This window comes from Schistocerca nitens, chromosome 5 (assembly GCF_023898315.1).
Source record: "Schistocerca nitens isolate TAMUIC-IGC-003100 chromosome 5, iqSchNite1.1, whole genome shotgun sequence".
NCBI classification, from domain to species: Eukaryota; Metazoa; Arthropoda; class Insecta; order Orthoptera; family Acrididae; genus Schistocerca; species Schistocerca nitens.
The window spans coordinates 89,840,461-89,855,482 of record NC_064618.1 but is presented as its reverse complement, the minus strand read 5'-3'; positions in this window follow the sequence as shown (position 1 = coordinate 89,855,482).

The following is a 15,022-nucleotide window of genomic DNA, read 5'->3' as shown; positions in this document are numbered from 1 at the left end:
GTGTGTCAGACCCACCATACTTGCTCCGGACACTGCGAGAGGGCTGTACAAGCAATGATCACACGCACGGCACGGCGGACACACCAGGAACCGCGGTGTTGGCCGTCGAATGGCGCTAGCTGCGCAGCATTTGTGCACCGCCGCCTTCAGTGTCAGCCAGTTTGCCGTGGCATACGGAGCTCCATCGCAGTCTTTAACAATGGTAGCATGCCGCGACAGCGTGGACGTGAACCGTATGTGCAGTTGACGGACTTTGAGCGAGGGCGTTTGGTGGGCATGCGGGAGGCCGGGTGGACGTACCGCCGAATTGCTCAACACGTGGGGCGTGAGGTCTCCACAGTACATCGATGTTGTCGCCAGTGGTCGGCGGAAGGTGCACGTGCCCGTCGACCTGGGACCCGACCGCAGCGACGCACGGATGCACGCCAAGACCGTAGGATCCTACGCAGTGCCGTAGGGGACCGCACCGCCACTTCCCAGCAAATTAGGGACACTGTTGCTCCTGGGGTATCGGCGAGGACCATTCGCAACCGTCTCCATGAAGCTGGGCTACGGTCCCGCACACCGTTAGGCCGTCTTCCGCTCACGCCCCAACATCGTGCAGCCCGCCTCCAGTGGTGTCGCGACAGGCGTGAATGGAGGGACGAATGGAGACGTGTCGTCTTCAGCGATGAGAGTCGCTTCTGCCTTGGTGCCAATGATGGTCGTATGCGTGTTTGGCGCCGTGCAGGTGAGCGCCACAATCAGGACTGCATACGACCGAGGCACACAGGGCCAACACCCGGCATCGTGGTGTGGGGAGCGATCTCCTACACTGGCCGTACACCACTGGTGATCTTCGAGGGGACACTGAATAGTGCACGGTACATCCAAACCGTCATCGAACCCATCGTTCTACCATTCCTAGACCGGCAAGGGAACTTGCTGTTCCAACAGGACAATGCACGTCCGCATGTATCCCGTGCCACCCAACGTGCTCTAGAAGGTGTAAGTCAACTACCCTGGCCAGCAAGATCTCCGGATCTGTCCCCCATTGAGCATGTTTGGGACTGGATGAAGCGTCGTCTCACGCGGTCTGCACGTCCAGCACGAACGCTGGTCCAACTGAGGCGCCAGGTGGAAATGGCATGGCAAGCCGTTCCACAGGACTACATCCAGCATCTCTACGATCGTCTCCATGGGAGAATAGCAGCCTGCATTGCTGCGAAAGGTGGATATACACTGTACTAGTGCCGACATTGTGCATGCTCTGTTGCCTGTGTCTATGTGCCTGTGGTTCTGTCAGTGTGATCATGTGATGTATCTGACCCCAGGAATGTGTCAATAAAGTTTCCCCTTCCTGGGACAATGAATTCACGGTGTTCTTATTTCAATTTCCAGGAGTGTATCTTTATTGTGCTTAGTGTACCAAATTCTACGGTAAAACAAGCTTACAGCTAAAATTTCAAATCAATATCTTCAATATTCTCGGAGTTATAAAGTTTACCTAAAACAATAACCGTGCTGGCATTGTGAAACGGAGTTAGGGACTGCAATACATTCACCTATGGTATCAACTAAAACTACAACCAAGAGGATGAGTTGATATAATCCAATTTTCTGGAATTTACTTTAATTTCATTACTACAGATTTCTGAAATAATTAAAAGTACTTTGGAAAGTTATCACTTCGTCGTGTTTTGGTTCTGTGAGTGTTTTGGAGAGACAGAGAGTGAATGGAGGACATATGTAAAGTGATATTATACGGAAACTATGTAAATGTATGCGTGAGATAGTTGTTGTGCAGTAGGGGCATTTGTGACGTATGTCCGAGTGAGACTGATTTTGTAAAAGGCAGCCAGAAGGGGCGTTGAGTATTAAATTTCTTAGTAATTTATTTTGTGGGAAGCAATCTATTTTGTTTCCATCAAATTTCATGTAGCTTTTTTAATTACGAGATTTCTAGTTTACATGGGTTGAATGAAAATTAATGCCTCTACATTCATAACTCTTCAACAGTTGGCAGTATTGGTATGTGGCAGGTACTGGCTTGTTCCGTAGCCTCTTCTCCACAGCTCCAGCTGGCGGGAAGCCTTAGCATTGAACAATTGTGTTGTTACAGTGAAAAGTATGGAACCCTGCGCAGACGGTCGGTCAATGCGATTTTATCAACGTGCAGTCATTGAATTCTTGACAGCAGAAGGTGTCACCCCAAATGAAATTCATCAGAGAATGAAAGCAGTTTATGGTGATTGTGTTGATGTGAGTACTGTGCGTCTTCATTCTCGTAACGCGAGAGGAGATTCTGCCAAATTTCAAGTCTGTGCACTTTCATTTCAGGAGTCAGCATCCGGGGTACACATCGTGCACAGATGTTCCGATAGCCAAGAAATGCAATAATGTGACCCACACGTTCTTGTGAAATGCCAATTGTGCTTGCAGTTTCTCTCTCAGTGACACGACGATCCTCCAGAATAAATCTGTCAGCATTTTGCTTGTGAAACTCAGTGGTTGCTGTCACAGGACGTCCAACTCTTTGTCACGCAGGCCAGATGTTCCCGCCTCAAAATATTGAAACTTACTCGCTCAACGACGCAAAGTACTCGCATCAACACCATAAACTGCTTTCATTCTCTGATGAATCTCCTTGGGGTGACACCTTCTGCTGTCAAGAATTCAATGACTGCACGTTGCTTAAATCGCCTTGACCGACCGTCGGCGCAGCGTTCCATACTTTACACTGTAACAACACAACCTTTCGATGCTAAGGTTTCCTGCAAACAGGAGCTGTAGAGAAGAGGCTAAGGAACAGGCCAGTACCTGCCGCATATCAATGCTGCCAACTGTTGAAGAGTTGCGAAGGTGGAGGCATTACTTTTCAGTCAACCCTCGTAAATTGTGTTAATGTGATCGGATGACACTAGAAATCCGTGAGTATAGAAGTGCTATAGATGGTTTAATTTTCTGCTTAACATACTAGCCAATAGGAATTCAGCATTTCCCGCGCGTTTGAGTAGATCTATGAGTCGATAGAGTCGATCAGGAGCTGTCTTCTAGTTAACACCTAATCGCGTTGATCAAGTTTGCACCAAAATGAAGAAATTCGCGTGTTGATCGGTTCTCGTGCCGCTCACGAAGAGCGACTACACTGCTGAGCATTTTGTGAAAGTTTGAGCCTCGTGAGCGGTTTATTTGACGAGATATTCGCGTGTGAAAATTTCATGTCGTACACAAATTCGGCGCGGCATGTTTCGTGCAGATTACGAGACATTATCGCGAGCACTTCTTTACAACAAGCCTATTCAACGACCGAATGTGTTAACTCGCAAGTAGTAGTGGGTCAGTGACTGTTTAGGACGATCAGAGTATCAGTTCGGACTGAATATTTTCTGGCTGCTTTTGGGTGTGAACTTGTTACAGATGCAGCAGTAAAACTGCATAATTAATGTCGAGATATTAGATGCGGTGTTTTCCATGTTTTAAAGACAATAACCCAACTGAAAGGAAATTTTAGACGTTTTTTCGAACGAGTCGTGGAAGAATCCCGAACACCTGATAGTTTAACTAACTTTCAGCTACTGCCCATGGACGAGTTATGTAGCCTTTGCGTGGTAGGTATTTAGTCATTGTCATCAACGCTGCTTTTGTCGGCTAAACCAGTATCTACCATCGCAGAGTGAAGGGGCTTACAACCTGAAGCCTATCCAGGTAGGTGGACAGAATGCTTAAAGGATTATGAGAGAGTAAACCGCCCCGCCGCACGCCTATCGTTCCAGGTTTGCATGTTAGCGTGAAGCTGAGGGCCATTCCAGCGGTAGTTTAGCTACTGGCAGCTTCTCCCAAGCCGGACACATCTCTGCGTGTCCGACAACGTCCCATCTCTTCCCCCATTCTTTTGCGCAGTTCTTTTCCACAGTCCTTTCCCCAATCCACGGTGTGACCTGATCTTTGCCGAACGATGGGTGGTATTTTGGAAGGCGTGTCGTGAACGGAGCCTGAGGTCCACTGGGAGACCTTCCAGAATAATTAGCCTGATACCGCCGTCGGTAGTCGCTGGTGTCGACCTAACACATACCCAGCTCTTGCGGCACGAAACTGGAGAAGACAGAAAACAACACAAAAACTAAGCGACTTGATGATATCTCAAACACGCAGGCATCAGGTTTGAAACCGTTGAAAGCAGCTTCTGCTACTAGATTGCGTAACAGACCAGTCCAATAATTGGTAAACGTGAGAAGTTGAATCAAATCAAGAACAAACCCTTCTCTGAGGTTAGAGGAGAAATTTCCAGAGAACAAAAATGAAAGAAAGGCAACGAATGACTTCTTCAACATGAATGAATTAAAAGTTCTTGAAACCAAGACCTCCTCAAAATATTCTCTCATTGTGAAGGGAGAATGCAGACCAATTTCACCTCCAGTGTAGGGAAGAATGAGGGATTAGCGTGTTATTAATTTTGGGGACATCTGGATCCAGAAAAAGTCAAGACAGAAAATAGTGAAACGGACTTGTGGTACCGCATTCTCGGTTTTTCGGATGTTGGTTGTCCAACAGAGATATCCACTGATCAATATTGCCTCGCAGCACGAGGAACTACACTCCTGGAAATTGAAATAAGAACACCGTGAATTCATTGTCCCAGGAAGGGGAAACTTTATTGACACATTCCTGGGGTCAGATACATCACATGATCACACTGACAGAACCACAGGCACATAGACACAGGCAACAGAGCATCCACAATGTCGGCACTAGTACAGTGTATATCCACCTTTCGCAGCAATGCAGGCTGCTATTCTCCCATGGAGACGATCGTAGAGATGCTGGATGTAGTCCTGTGGAACGGCTTGCCATGCCATTTCCACCTGGCGCCTCAGTTGGACCAGCGTTCGTGCTGGACGTGCAGACCACGTGAGACGACGCGTCATCCAGTCCCAAACATGGGGGACAGATCCGGAGATCTTGCTGGCCAGGGTAGTTGACTTACACCTTCTAGAGCACGTTGGGTGGCACGGGATACATGCGGACGTGCATTGTCCTGTTGGAACAGCAAATTCCCTTGCCGGTCTAGGAATGGTAGAACGATGGGTTCGATGACGGTTTGGATGTACCGTGCACTATTCAGTGTCCCCTCGAAGATCACCAGTGGTGTACGGCCAGTGTAGGAGATCTCTCCCCACACCATGATGCCGGGTGTTGGCCCTGTGTGCCTCGGTCGTATGCAGTCCTGATTGTGGCGCTCACCTGCACGGCGCCAAACACGCATACGACCATCATTGGCACCAAGGCAGAAGCGACTCTCATCGCTGAAGACGACACGTCTCCATTCGTCCCTCCATTCACGCCTGTCGCGACACCACTGGAGGCGGGCTGCACGATGTTGGGGCGTGAGCGGAAGACGGCCTAACGGTGTGCGGGACCGTAGCCCAGCTTCATGGAGACGGTTGCGAATGGTCCTCGCCGATACCCCAGGAGCAACAGTGTCCCTAATTTGCTGGGAAGTGGCGGTGCGGTCCCCTACGGCACTGCGTAGGATCCTACGGTCTTGGCGCGCATCCGTGCGTCGCTGCGGTCCGGTCCCAGGTCGACGGACACGTGCACCTTCCGCCGACCACTGGCGACAACATCGATGTACTGTGGAGACCTCACGCCCCACGTGTTGAGCAATTCGGCGGTACGTCCACCCGGCCTCCCGCATGCCCACTATACGCCCTCGCTCAAAGTCCGTCAACTGCACATACGGTTCACGTCCACGCTGTCGCGGCATGCTACCAGTGTTAAAGACTGCGATGGAGCTCCGTATGCCACGGCAAACTGGCTGACACTGACGGCGGCGGTGCACAAATGCTGCGCAGCTAGCGCCATTCGACGGCCAACACCGCGGTTCCTGGTGTGTCCGCTGTGCCGTGCGTGTGATCATTGCTTGTACAGCCCTCTCGCAGTGTCCGGAGCAAGTATGGTGGGTCTGACACACCGGTGTCAATGTGTTCTTTTTTCCATTTCCAGGAGTGTAGTTCAGATGGCTCCCTCTGAAACGATTGTTGAAGGAGAGGGACGGACGTCACAAGTTCAGGACGGTCTGTCTGGACAAAGGTGCTCTAATCTTTGTCTGTGAGGGAATGGGCACAGTGCATTGACTGAAGGAGATGGTGTCCAAGATATCTCCGTAGAAGATGAAGCAGCCGGACAGGTCCGCAGCAGAACTCTTTAAGAATGCGAAGATATAAAGTTGGGCAGTGAATCTTCTGGAAGACGTTCCTCCAAAGACACTGTTCGAGAGATTACAGGTGCAAGACCAGAAGATTGGAGGGTAATCGACCAGAAGATCGTGTTTGACTGATGAATCGTTTTGGTGGAAGTATATGCAATAACAGGGCCAGAAACTATATGTAGGGACCTCGCATGTTACCGTCATGGTAATTAAGGACAACGGAAGCAATCATTGGAGAAATATGGTGGCTGGACAGTTTTTAACACATCTGCCACACAATATGGAGATAACTTCCGCTCTGAGCTGCCTTCTGGGAAGACAGGAGGTGGACGTGACCCTAACCCAGGAATCCTATTTATACACATATCAAAAAAATTTTGCATCACCCCAGTTCCCAGAACTCCTGAAGATAGACGTTGACTGTGGATGTTGTATCACAGACATAGTCCCTTTGACTGTTCATAGATATCACTAACCCGCCCAAAGATGTAAACAACCATGCAAGAGCAGCGCCTATTAGACGGAAGGGGTCCGACAGCCAATCAGTTCCAATCATTCCACCAGGAAGGAGGAACACAGCTCGTGTTGTCTGTAGTTCAATCATGCCTAGACGGTCAATACCGCGGTTCAATCGCGTTCGCATTGTTACTTTGTGCCAGGAAGAGCTCTCAACAAGTGTCCAGGCGTCTCGAACCAAAGCGATATTGGTCAGACATGGAGGAGATACAGAGAGACAGGAACTGCCGAGGACATACCTTGCTCAGCCGCCCATGGGCTACTACTGCAGTGGATGACCGCTACCTACGGATTATGGCTCGGAGGAACCCTGACAGCTACAGCAACATGTTGAATAATGCTTTTCGTGCAGGCCGGCCGAAGTGGCCGTGCGGTTAAAGGCGCTGCAGTCTGGAACCGCAAGACCGCTACGGTCGCAGGTTCGAATCCTGCCTCGGGCATGGATGTTTGTGATGTCCTTAGGTTAGTTAGGTTTAACTAGTTCTAAGTTCTAGGGGACTAATGACCTCGGCAGTTGAGTCCCATAGTGCTCAGAGCCATTTGAACCATTTTTTTCGTGCAGCCACAGGACGTCATGTTACGACTCAAACTGTGTGCAATAGGCTGCATGATGCGCACCTTCACCCCCGATGTCCATGGCGAGGTCCATCTTTGCAACGACGACACCATGCACCACGGTACAAATGGGCCTAACAATATGCCGAATGGACCGCTCAGGATTAGCGTCACATTCTCTTCACCGATGAGTGTCGCATATGCCTTCAACCAGACCATCGTTTGAGACGTGTTTACAGGCTACCCAGTCAGGCTGAATGGCTTGAACACACTGTCCCTGCTGTCCTGGAGTGACATTATGTGGGGCCGACGTACGCCGCTGGTGGTCATGGAAGGCGCCGAAACGGCTGTACGATACGTGAATGCCACCCTCCGACCGATAGTGCAACCAAATCTGCAGCATATTGGCGAGGCATTCTTCTTCGTAGACGAAAATTCGTACCCCCATCGTGCACATATTGAGAATGACTTCCTTCAAGTTAATGACACCGCTCGACTAGAGTGGCCGGCATGTTCTCCAGACATGAACCCCACTCGACATGCCTGAGATTGATTGAAAAGGGCTGTTTATGGACGACGTGACCCACCAATCACTCCGAGGGATCTACGCTGAATCGCCGTTGAGTAGTGGGACAATCTGGATCAACAGTGCCTTGATGAACTTGTGGATAGTATGCCATGACGAATAGAGGCATGCATCAACGCAAGAGGACGTGCTAGTGGGTATTAGACGTACCGGTGTGTACAGCAGTCTGGACCACCACCTCTGAAGGTCTCGCTGTATGGTGGTACAACATGCAATGTGTGGTTTTCATGAGCAATAAAAAGGGCGGAAATTATGTTGATCTCTATTCCAATTTTCTGTAGTGGTTACGGAATCCTTGGAACCGAAAAAATGGCTCTGAGCACTATGGGACTTAACTTCTGAGGTCATCAGTCCTCTAGAACTTAGAACTACTTAAACCTAACTAACCTACGAACATCACACACATCATTGCCCGAGGCAGGATTCGAACATGCGACCGTAGCGGTCGCGCGGTTCCAGACTGTAGCGCCTAGAACCGCTGTGCCACCCCGGCCGGCCTTGGAACCGAGGTGACGCAAAAGTTTTGTTGGTCTTTGTATAAAGGAGGTGTTTCAAACCTCTTTTGGTCTGGAGGTACGTTGAATTGTACTAAAAATCTATGTACTTACGTGAAAAATAGAATTTCATTTATGCCGATGGAGGACATTTGCTCCAGTGACATAGTTGCTATAGTTACCATCCCAGTGATAACACGTGAGGAAGGAAGGAAAAGGGAAGTTGTCTTGGCGTTAGACTACATTCCGTCTGAGGACAGTACTCTTCCTTCTCAGGAAGTGAGAAGAATGACAGATAGCTACTCACAACAGAATGAACAACTGCCGTTTCTTCGTGATACCCGTGCACACAAATGTGGTGGGGGAAGCAACGACTCCAACAGCAGAGGTGAGCACCTATTGGAATTCCTAATGGAGAGTAATTTAGATGTCATGAACGCGGGTAGGGAACGTAATTCCAAGAGTAGAAGAAGGGAAGAAGTAACTGACATAACTTTTGGGGCCATCGTAATGGGTAGTTTCGCCAAACAAGGGCACGTGGCGTTGGAACTGTCCTTATCTGACCGTATGTATGCTAAGTTTTGGGTTTAAATGGGTGTTAAAAAGACCTTGGTCATTAGAAATCCCAGCAAAACAGACTGTGTCTCATATAGCAGAGACCTAAACTCACGCTTATTTGAAAATTTCGATAAAAATCCAGTAGCTCTTGAGGAAATGGCTGATGAAGTGACGTCTGCCGTTACGACCACGTACTTAGAAAATTCAAGAATAACCAAGACGTGTACAAATAGAAATTACTTTGCTGGAACAATAATCTGGAACTGCGTAGGAAGAAGGTAAGGAGACTGTTCCACTTTGAAAGCAGAAAAGGTTAGTGGATAGAACTGTAAGGAAAATCAGCAGTGGCCGTATTTTGTTGTTTTATTGTCAGCAAAGTCGATTTTCCGTCACTTAGTGACCATCCTCAGTGCTGTAAAATACAATTAAAATTGGCAGGCACTGGCATCAAGCTATAACCACAAGCTTAGAGGGATCACTGAGTTTATGTGATCGCTCTAAGCTTGTGGTTATAGCTTGATGCCAGTGCCTGCCAATTTTAATTGTATATTACAGCACTTAGGATGGTCACTAAGTGACGGAAAATCGATTTTGCTGTCAATAAAACAACAACAACAAAAATACGGCCAATGCTGATTTTCCTTCCAATTCTATCCACTATTTGGTCTTGGTGGACACCACACGCCATGGAGTCGCCAATCAATAAAAGTTAATGAGTTAAATATCGGGAGGCCCTTACTAAATACAACCTTGGTATTCAGCAAACGAAACTGTCATCCTGCAAGCTGTTCGGAGAGGACGAGGAAGGTGCACCTGCCAGGCTTAAGACTTCACTAAATTCTCACCGGAATACCAAAAAGGTCCAGAAGGCACTCTAAGCAAGAAGGATGGTGGGTATACAATGAGAGTTCATGAGATATTTGATGTTTCTGGAATACGACAAACAACAAGACTCAAACCCTGTGAGGTAATAATTTACGATTTATCGACCGCGAAGCCGATAATCTGCCAGAGAATGTGTTGACTTCATGAAAATCCAGTGGGCTGTGGGAACGTTTCAGCCGTTCAAGTCACCAGATGGAATCTTTTCCGGCTGTACAGCAACAAGCAGAAGTCGGATTAATGAGACTGTACCCAGTCGGTCTATCAGCGAGGGTCGTTCCTAATGTAGGAAAAGAGTGAAGGATCTTTTCATTATGAAGCCAGGGACAGATGATCATAACAAGGATAAGGACATGAGACCAATGAGTCTGTCTTCCTCTCTTCCAAAGCCGTTAGAAAAACGTGCACGTTAGGGAGAGGAGTTTAATTAAAGTTCCTTTACATGAAACCAACACACGTATGAGTCAGGCAAATCATGTGAAATGGCACTTCACCAGTTTGTTTGGAAGGGGGATATGCTCACCACTTGCGAGAAATAGTCCTCTGAATCTTCACGGATACTGAGCGAACTTTTAGCAATACGACCTTCAAATCCATTGTTAGAGCTGCAGAATAGCATGGCATTAAGAACACTATATGTAGGAAGATTAAGACGATGCTCAGAAACTGACTTGAAGAAGCCACTAAGATGAATGAGAAAACTATGATCACCGTTACAGAACGTGTCCACAAGGAGAGGTTTTGTCCCCACTATTGTGGAACCTAGCGGTGAATGAACTGAGCAAAGAGTTAAAGGTTATTTTTGCCAAGGTTACGCAGGCGGTTTAGTTTTAGTAATACCTTTCAAATTTGAAAGTACTGTTAGAGCAATGGTGCAATGCGCTCTGAATACTATGCGAAACTGGTACAGAAACAGCATTTAAGGGTCAGTCTCGGGAAAACTTCTGTAATACCTTTGGCGAGGAAGCATATCGAGGACACCCACTGGAATCTTAAGCTCTTCGATGAAATTCTAGTAGTGGGAGGGATATGGCTGCGAAACTGTCGTGAACCCTATAAATAAAGAGTATGTGTTCTAAGACGAAAGATGATCTTAAGTGCACTAGAAGGTCCTGTAGTGAAAATTGGGCTATAACCGCAGCAGCATGTACTGGGTATATAGCTCTGCAATAAGACCCACGATCATTTATGGGGCAACAGTCTAGCGGAAGAAAGCAAAACACAAAGTGATTTCTAAGGAGCTCGGGAAGGTGCAGACACTGGTCTCCATACCTTTTACAGATAGAATTAGCAGCACACCAACTGCTGGGATCGAGACGATGCTGGACACGCCCCTATTATATCTCTGGGATACAATGGAAACCGCTTCGGGGACACACAGGTTAAAAACTGAACAAAATTAGAAACCTTCACAATTTCCTGAATTCCGCACAGATATAATGCATGTGGTAAATATAGGAATGGTCGGGATAATTCTGGTTAACTATACAACTGCTTCAATCTGCTTCAATGAACCTTTTAAAGCAACAACTGGAAGCAAGGATCAGTGGAAAAATGAACCACTATGCCGTTCAGGGGATATAGTCGTATTTACCGACAGGTCGGAAATAGACGAAGGTACTGGCGCCGCAGTATATGGGGTACAGCCCAGACTAGAGAGAGCAATCTCTCTAGAGACGTTGGCCACGGTGTGCCAGGGATGGATATTTCCTATCAACGAGTGCACGAAAGAGAACCTGCGTAAGAGCAACGAGGATCGTGGCGTCAACGCACATTCAGGCAGCCAATGAGCTCCGAAATCTCTCTCAGCCCCTGCAACGAGGTCAAAGATCGTTTAAGAATGCCGTTGAGCCCTTGTAAGGCTAGGAGAAAGCAAGAGGGTAAACTTGCTGTGGGATCTCTGTAGTAGAGGAATTAATGGTAATGAACAAACTCACAGAATGGCCAGGACAGGGGTGGCGACTCGATTTGTTGGGTCGGAACTACGACGAGGATACAATCCAAACTACGTAACCGGATCAGGAGGCCAATTATAGAATACTGAACTAATATCCAAAAACAAAAAACGTGACAGGCTAATGAAGTCGAGAAAAAGTTCTACGGTGCCGGGCTTGAGCAAGACACAGATTAAACTCATTGTAGGACTAATTACTGCTCGTAGGAACTTCAGCAAAAACCTGCAAACGCTCGACGTAGAAGAAGAAGCCCTTAAGTGTACGCTACGTGGTGAGGAAGATGAAACCGCAATAGAAGACCTAGTAAAGGGTCTCTACTACTCTTTAAGGATACTAGCTGGCTTTACTAGAATGACAGAGAGGGAATTCGCACGATAATCACAGTTTCGGTGCGAGCAACAGCGGATAAAAATGGAATCAAATGGTGCGATGTCTAACACCCAGTATGGATTGCTAATGTATGATACTCCACTTTACTAACAGGCTGACCCATTTCCTCTACGTGCTACAATAACGTGGCGAGAAGATTTGTATGTAAACCAGGACTGCGGAACTGTATCTGCAAACAAACAAAAAAATAATTACGCAGCTTTATTTTTTCGATGTTATATTAAAACAATAGGGCCTTTCTTCGTAGATACTTGGAATGATCATACCATCATTTATTGCAACGTTTAAAACTTTATAGTCCTATGAATAAATAGAAAGAATCGGAAGATGGTGAGACTTTGAAAGGGAGCATGACATAAGGATTGATTGAAACATGGGAAATGAATGCAGTAGAAGACTAATGGATGTCTCTGAGAAATGAAGCAGTGAAGGCAGCTGAGAACCAAATAGGCAAAAGAATAAGACCTAATAGAAACCATTGGACAACACACAAGATATTAAATGCAATCAATGAAAGGAGAAAATATAAAAACGCAGTAAGTAGAGAAGGCAAAAGTGAATACAGGCGTCCAAAAAACTAGACTGACGCGAAGCGCAAGATACCAAAGCAGGAATGGATAGTCGAGAAATGTAATCCTTTGGAAGCACGAAAGGATAGAGGAAAGATACAACCACTCATAGGAAAATTAAATCAACAGCTGTACTAAGCAAAGAACGAAAAGCTGCAAGTTGTAAGGGATGAATCGAAGGGCTATAGAAGGGAAATTAGCTTCAATAAAATAGAATTACAGAATGGGAACAGTAAATAGGTGATGATGAGATGGATGAGATAATATTCCGAGTGGAATTTGACAGTTCTGAAGGGGGTAAGTGGAACCAGCGTTCTTGTAGTAGACGACAATTCTACAGAATTACTGACTTTCTTTGGAGAACCAGCCATGACAAAACTTTTCCGCCAGATGTGCAAGATATATGAGACTGACTAAATGCGCTAAGACTTCAATAAGAATGTAATAACCTCAATTCCAAAGAATGCAGGTGCTCATAGGTATGGATATTAGCGAACCATCAGTTTATTGAGTTATGGTTCCAAAATAGTGACATGAGTTGTTTATAGAAATATGGAAAGACTGGTAGGAGCCTACCTAGGAGATCTGTTCGGATTCCGGAGGAATGGAAGAGCACACGAGGCGATTCTGACACTGTGACTTGCCTTAGAAGATAGTTCAAGCAAGGCAGACCCAAGTATATAGCATTTGTAGACCAAAAGAAAGCTTTTGACAACGTTGTCTCGAACACACTCTGAAATTTCGAATGCAGCAGTAATAAAATACAGAATGCCAAACGTCGTACATAACTTGTACAGAAGAATCGAAGAACAGAAAAAGAAAAGCAGTAGTTGGGAAGGGAGTGAGATAGAGTTGTAGCCTATGCCCAACGTTATGTAGACCGTATATTGAGCAAGTAGAAATCAAAGAGAAATATGAAAAGGGAATTTAAGTTCAGGGAGAAGAAATAAGAAGTTTGTGGTTTGCCGATGATGTAATTATCAGAGGAAAATTTGATAAATGCTTATTTTGACCGTCTCAGTTGCTTGTTTCGGGTGACTCGCCCATTCTCAAACCACACACTTTGTGTGGTGACGAGAGGTATGAACTGCTTCAAATAAGAAAGTCAAACTGTTAGCAACAAATACGCTCATTGATATGGCAGCCTACGTGTCTGCTCTTTCACATGAACGAGTTTGACTAAGCGTTCAGATGAAATGTAGATGCATAGGCTTTCATATCAGTGAGATTATTTGTTGCTAACAGTCTGATTTTCTGATATAAAGCAGTTCGTGAATTTTGGCATCATGTTGTGTAACTAATTACGGTTAATATCAAAACGTGTGGATTGAGAACGGGAGCGTCAGCCAGAAATCAGTAACCACTTGTATATTCTTGCAAGTGAGAGGGACAGAATGAAAATTTATCAAATTTTCCTCAATATCATATAGTTGCGGACATACCATTTCGAAGCAGCATGCCTCCGATCAGCAAATAGTTATCAGATATGGTAAATAACTTGAAAGAGCATTAGAAAGGAATAACGTGCCTTGATAAGAGTTTATGATTAAAATCAACAAAATTAAAACGTTGGCAGTAGAATGTAATTCAGTTTAAAAAAATGGCTCTGAGCACTATGGGACTTAACATCTGAGGTCATCAGTCCCCTAGAACTTACAACTACTTAAACCTAACTAACCTAAGGACATCACACACATCCATGCCCGAGGCAGGATTCGAACCTTGGACCGTAGCAGCAGCGCGGTTCCGGACTGAAGCGCCTAGAACCGCTCGGCCACCACGGCCGGCAATTCAGTTAAAACAGGCGATGAACAAACAGTCGGATTAGGAATGAGACATTAAAACTGGTAGCTGAGTTTTATTTCCGAAGCTAAAAATAGATGATAAGCGAAGTAGAGTTGACACAATATGCAAACTGAAAATAACAAGAAACGTATTTCTGAGTACAGAAATATGTTGTCGAATATAAATTCAAGTTTCAGAAAGTCTTTACTACACGTATTTGTATGGAGTGTAAAAGTGTAAGAGAGTGAAATGTAGACGATCAACTGTTCAGAAAAGGAAATATAAGCCTTTGAAATACAGTGCTACAAGGAACTTTAAATGGCTGCATCGAATTGTCCATGAGGTGCTTAAAATTCGACCTGGGAAGAAAAGAAATTTATAGGACAACTTGACTAAAAGAAGTGATCGGTTTATAAGATAAATCTTGAGGCATCTAGGAAACGTCAATGGGAACAGAGGGAAGTATAGGGAGTAAAGATTGTAGATGGAAACAAAATAAAGGAAGATTAGTGTTTTACGTCCCGTCCACATAGAGGAGATCA